The following is a 6,531-nucleotide window of genomic DNA, read 5'->3' as shown; positions in this document are numbered from 1 at the left end:
TTGAAGGGCTTTAAGCAAAGCTGCATGATGGTTTCACTTAATCCGATTAATGCGTGTAGCCACACAAAAACCTTCTGGGGTTCAAATGGATGCCAAAGAATGAATCTGTGGCGTCTGTGTGTTGTAATCCTGTATTATCTATGCACTGGTGACTCCTTGCAGCACCACTGGAATCTGAGCAAAGCTGTAGACGTCACACACCAACAGTGGACAGGCCGTTCTAGCTAGTAGCAGAGGAAACACAAGTTCAACGAATTAAACAAACCATGACTTCGTTGGAAGGCTTTAGTTCAGCCTAATGCAGGGGAAACGTGACCTGGACAACATCCTGTCTGCAAATAAGTACTTCTGATTCCTATTCTGCCACGAAAATGTTAGCATAAGCTGGAGGAAACTAATCACCCATTGCCGTACGTTTGATTTGTAGAAAGAACTGGCCATCGAATTCAAACTCATTTCTTCTTAAGTGAGTGTCCAGCTGTGGAGAAGTTCCTTTTATTGTTGGGATATTTAATAAGTAGTTTTTTTCCCCCCTAGAATCAATACCTTCATTTATATTTAAGTTTGGATATAAGCTATTTATATCCATGGTAAATAAAATTGACTCCTCAGTTAAGATTTAATTTTATCTACAAAATCATATGTATCTTTAATATAACTGCTATGTCATGGAGATAATCAATAAATTCTGCTGTCTGATGTATTTCACTGCTACTATCAGAGACAGAAGTGAGAATAACAATATCAAATGTCTGTTGTGTTTCACAGTGGATGTTTCAGGCCCTGCCTGTTAATGTCAATCAATCATCCAGTTTCAGGGCTGTCATGGAGGACACAGGGCAGCGGCCATTTTGAAATGGGGCAGTTAAACAGCTTTTGTGCTGTTTAGTACCTGGGAATGATTTGAGCTTTTGACATTGGTTTTTTTCGTGCTGCATGTTTTTTGTGGTCACTAAACGATGCCTCCAAACAAATGTTGATATCTTGGATTTCATTCACCCGCCGTTTTTATCAGAAGGAAGAGGGAAAAGTTTCTGTCTTTTTACAAGAGTTTTTTTTACATTGCATAAAATATATTACTGTAACGCAACATGCAAGTGGAAGCCTGGATGCAACCATTAGCATTCCAGCTACTTTTAGCCTTTCATATAATTTTACCTTATAAACTGCGGAGGCCCTACGGTTTAGGTTAGGAACCACTGTTATCCAGCAATTTCTAATATTGTTTGGGTGGAATTTTTCCATTATTCAAAAGCTTTTACTCCTCTTCAACAGCTTTTCTGTTACAATAATCCCATTCAGGCACTTTGCAGGATTATAATTTGTTCTGGTGCGTCTGCCTATTTCTTGCATTTCTGGACGTCTTCAGCAGTCGACTTCAAACGTTTTGGCATCTTCAACAAAAAGCATTCAGCATTCACACTTACATTTTTGGAGGAAATGCACACTTTCTAGTTACAGTAGAACTTTATCTGTTGGTTTAATCACAATATGTTTGTTTTCCATGAGTTCTTTTAATGCTTTGGTGCCAGGATTTTCATTTCAGAGTCTCTACCGGCCAGTGGCTCCTACGCCGGGTCTCCTTTGGCTTCTGCTCTGTCTGACAACTGTGGATTTGATCCTGTATAACAACAATATAACTACTTATCGTTATACCTGCAATATAAACATGATTTGTATGATTTCGGACACTTACCTCTTTTGCTCCTACTTACATTTTGAGCGTTCGACGCCGTGTCCAGCGTGTCCGTCGCTTGAGTTGCAAAATCTGGAAAATCGGACCGCCAAACATTCAGAGAGATTCCTGGCGTTGGGGTTCTGCCAGGAACGTTTGTTGCGCCTGATAAGCTGGGAGATTAAAAATTTCACCAGAAGTAATTGTGAAACTCTAGGACGTAAAGCACTTCATAACTTTATGAGATATTAATTAAGAAACACTGAAAACATGTGAAATATTTCAACTGTTAGTTTCGACTAAGAATGATGAGAAAGCCTGGTGCTGAGTGAGACCCCATCATCCTCTAATTAGAGGACTTAATATTCCTTCTGATTGAGCTACAGGTGTTATGGAAACTCAGCCGGCGTTCCGCTCTGTTGTAGCTGTGAGCAAAGAAAGCGTCGGTGTTCATTTTTTGGGTAATTGCTTGTTCACAGGAAATGGAGCCACATGGCAGGGGGAAGAAAACTTCTGAAGGAAAATTGGCTTTGAAAAATGTCCAAACAGCATCGTTATATTATAAACATGTAGTATTCACAATATTCTGCAATGTTTTTTTATGATCTTCTGGTGCAGTGACTCATTTCCGAGGGACATCTGTGCCTTTGTCTGGAGTTTCTCAGTTTAACTGGGGTTAGGTAGATCCACTGTGTTTTTCTGCAATGTCTTTGAGATGTTAAATCTATATTTTTTGATGGTCACACTGGGCTCTTAAATAGTTTGTAACATTGTGGAACATAATCGTAGGAGAGAAATGGAAAAAGGCATTAAAGTATTTAAAAATATTTTTTCCTATCACATTGTCTAAATATTGTCTCCTTCCCTTTGTTATTCCATTTGTCCTGTCATCCTGGTATTCTTACCTTCCTTGTTTTCTGTGACAAAGTGGTTAATTTTTTTGTATTTATTTACAAGTTATATAAACATTTATGGTTCATTTAATCTTTTAATAGTTGGTCACCATGCTTTAAATGAAACATTGCTGTTGCAACTTTGCTTCACTCACTACGCCGGGTTTGTTTGTGGCAACATCGTGTTGCAGTCTGAGTCCAGGCGAATGTTTTGTGTAAAGCGACGATTTCTAAACCGTTAGATAATTACAAATGTTTATTTTGTCTCCATGTGCATTTCTAGTAAATAGTCTTTTTCTTTGTACTCACCATGGTTTTGTCCCTTGAGATGCTGATGCCTGATCATCTGTATAGGAGGGGCCAGCCCAGCGTTTCCTGGGCTGGCATCAGTGTATGATGTCACTGATTGCATCACTGGGTTATACCAAATGGTGTTTTGAGTGTGTGGCACCGCTGAGCTGGTTACGTAGCCGTGGACACCGAAGAGACGATGGAGTACGACAAAGTAAAAACTGCGGTTATTGAAAGATTTGAGATAAGCACTGAGACGTACCGAATGAGTTTCTGGGCCACGACGGTGAAGGATGACGAGACGCACAAAGAGCTGCGAGCACTTCCTCAAGACGTGTCTGAAAAGTGGATGATGTCATTGTTGAATGAAGTTTACGGAATATAGAAGAATTTAACATGTTTTTTACGACATTTTGACAAGATCGTGAATGATTTCATTTCCCTCTCGGTGGCATTTTTTAAATCTTGATGTCAGCTGACAACAACCCAAAAAGAATACGATTAGACGCGGGTAGAACCACGTTCTAACAATGCTGCATTTCCTGTTCCACTTGTCAAAAAGCCCCTACTTCCTGCATGTTTGAGATGTCCTCAAAGTGGCTTAAGACTGAGGGTGCGTTCACACCAACCCTGTTTGGGGCACTTTAATCTAACTCTGATGTGGACCTGTTACAACCCGGCTCGTAAGGAGCAGGGAGACACGGACTTCAACAATGATTGGGCTCTTCATTGACCATCAAACAGGAAGTAAAGGTAGAAAACTAAACCAAATAAGCAGCCGGCCCCTGTCATTCCTTCTTGGCTGATTCAGGAGTTGTTGAATTCTCCTCCACTCACAATCTGATTGAAGACCATAAGAGATCTCTAGTCTTTTTACTCCTGCTTCCTCATACGTTCACATTTTAAATTGTGCCATCCTTGTAAAATGTAAGATCCTTTAATTCTACTTAAACAATTTCTAAGTGCCAAGTAACCCAAAGAAATGTCCAAGCCGAATTAGTTAAGCTCTTTTGCTATTTTCATTTGTTTCCTTCTAATACTTGTTTTCCTGTGCACAGCTGAATCGGTTTCAGAAGAACGATTGCTGAGGAAACACAACAACTACAGATGGTCCTTTTTCTCTCAGAGTCGGTGGGAAATACCAAACCTGCAGCTGAGATTGCTGTTGATTGTGATCTTGCCCTTCCTCCTCCTCAGCGTAATTTGTCTATTTACTGTTTGCCTCCTGGACACTTAACGGATTTATGTGAGCCGGGAGCACCGCTCTGTGCTCAAACCACTAAGATGAGCTTGAACGAGTTTGTAAAACTATTTGCACCTCTAGAACATTTTTCTTATTTTGTCTCTTACAACAACAAACTTTAGTGAATGTCATCTAGACTTCATGTGACTGACCAACATACAGCAGTGCATCGCTTTGAAATGTACAAAATAACGTATGATTTATTTATTTACAAATGATCTGAAAACAAAGTGTGGTATGACTATGTTCTCAGCTAATTTACACCTAAATGAAAATATAATCAATTACCTGAAGTATAAACATCGATTTTAATTCAGCTGGCCTGTGAAGATCTCAGAACATTAGTGAACAAACAGCAGTCAGCTTCACACATCTCACCGAAAACAACATTCAAATGTGGAAACTACGCAGACATCGCAGTCGACCTGAGCTGACAGCAGGCGATGCTTGAAGCTGTAATACGTCAAAAAATATCTACAGGAAAATCATTGCAAAATATAAAAAAAAGAAAAGTTATCCAATGAAAAAGGTAAAAATCTGGGATAGTGTTTAGCTTTACTTCAATTTCCAGAAGTGTAGTTGTCTGAAAGGTGTGTGTTTAAAACAAAAGTGAGGCCTGGCACCACAGAGCTAGATTGGAGCTAATACTTTAGCACTGGGAAGAGGAGATTACAGAGGTTTCCCACAGTCAGGCTTTCAGGGACATGAAGACTTCCTCTGGTCCAGTGGACCTCAGGATCAAAAGCTTCCACAAACTTCCTCTCATCAGAAGTCTTGCCCCTCGCTGTGATGCTGGCATCCAGAAAAACAAGAATCAAAAAACATACAGCTATATGTGCATAGTTATCATCGGCAAGTAAACAAACAGCTGTAGAATATAACGTGACTGAGTTCAAACCAGACGTCAAGGAAATGATGGAGTTTGACGAGGCGGATTTCAGCAAGTTTCCAGCTCTTGCAACAGTTCCCCGTCGAGTCGAACCCCCCCGGTGATCCTTAGAGACGGAGCGGATTTATCAGATTTAAATCCAGCGAGGAGGACTTTGAGAGGACTTCTCAGCAGATCTCGGTGGGAACGATTTCACAGGGTGTGAGTTTATCGGCTTAAATTCAATCAAAGGCGGGGAAAACAAGACGAGTTTTGAAGAGGGCACAAATAAGAGATGTAGGTTTCCTGGCTTACAACTCACATCTACTGCTGGGAGCTTAATAATTTAAAGACATGTAGGTGTTTACTGTCTGCTTCTGGAAGTAGAAAAAAGAAATATGTGCAGCTTTGTTTATTTAGGAGGGTGAGTCTGCTGGGTTTGGCATATGATCCTATCAAGTTCAACAAAAACATTTCTGCACAAAGTCTTTTTTTTTTTTTTTAGATTCATATCATCCTATGACGTCGTTCTCTCATCGAAAACATGCTCTGACTCATTCACGCACATCTGAGGAACACTTGAATCTCCCGTGGCAACCGTCAGCAGCAATTAGCAAACTCCTGGTGGAGCTCATCATGTGAACTACAACACTTCTAAGAACGGTTAGAAGTGTTGCTTCTCCGTGATGTAAGCGACATCACGGAGAAGCATGGTTGTCACGACGCGCTGAAGGCAGAGAAAAGGGTGGGGTAGGAGCTTCTTAAAGAGACAGAGACAAATTTGAAGGCGACAGATGATACGAAGAGGAGTTGTTGTATTTTCATAAATGCATATCATATCATAATCATCAGATTGTCATAATCTGATAATTTTTCAATTTTTTTCTCCCCTCCAGGGGTCTTTTTGTGGGCTCTAGTGTCCCTTATTTGAAAGTAGGAAAGAAAGGGGGAAGGAGAGGGGTCTGGGAAATGTCGCCGGGTCCGGGAATCGAACCCGCGACAGCCGCGTCGAGGACTGAGGGCCTCCAAGGGTGGGTCGCGCTACCCTCTACGCCACCGCAGCACGACCCCATAATCTGATAATTCTACGAGATTATGAATTTCTTATAGAATCACACAACATAAACATGATCAGAGTTTGAAACTCGTCCTAGTTCTCTAGGACATATACTAAAATTGGAACGATACAGAGAAGATTAGCATGGCCCCTGCGCAAGGATGACACGCAAATTCGTGAAGCGTTCCTCATTAAAATAAAAAAAATAAAAAAAAAAAAAAAAAGAGTTTGAAACTCGACTCACCATCTCTGCTGTACATACCATGACTAAACTACAAATATATCCTTTCTGGAATATCTTCAGCATTTTCTATGAATAAATATCTGTGGCGTCTCAACATGTGCAAATTTAGCAGTTTGTATTCTCCGTCTCTCTAAAGATCTGTCCATGATTGTGTTCCCCCCTTCAGTCACAGGACTTTTCTCTGCCGCACCCAAGATAATCTGTACTCAAGCACGCAGATGCATCGACTTGCCTCTTTGGGAGTCGGCGTGTGTTTGTGT

At 40.6% G+C, this 6,531-nt stretch overlaps 1 long non-coding RNA gene and 1 other non-coding gene across 2 annotated transcripts; one reads left to right on the top strand and one right to left on the bottom strand.

The window, feature by feature from the left end:
• Nucleotides 1-613: 613 nt before the first annotated feature.
• Nucleotides 614-4,162, bottom strand: LOC122822962. The gene is made up of 3 exons (XR_006369250.1): nucleotides 2,878-4,162; nucleotides 1,716-1,848; nucleotides 614-1,621 (listed from the first exon to the last, which is right to left on the bottom strand). It is a non-coding gene; the product is annotated as an uncharacterized LOC122822962 (long non-coding RNA).
• Nucleotides 4,163-6,117: 1,955 nt separating this feature from the next.
• Nucleotides 6,118-6,223, top strand: LOC122823833. The gene has a single exon (XR_006369403.1). It is a non-coding gene; the product is annotated as a U6 spliceosomal RNA (small nuclear RNA).
• The last annotated feature ends 308 nt before the right edge of the window (nucleotides 6,224-6,531 follow it).

Source organism: Gambusia affinis, linkage group LG20 (assembly GCF_019740435.1).
Source record: "Gambusia affinis linkage group LG20, SWU_Gaff_1.0, whole genome shotgun sequence".
Taxonomy (NCBI): Eukaryota; Metazoa; Chordata; class Actinopteri; order Cyprinodontiformes; family Poeciliidae; genus Gambusia; species Gambusia affinis.
The sequence above is the reverse complement of the archived record's forward strand: the minus strand, read 5'-3'. Positions and strand labels throughout refer to the sequence as shown.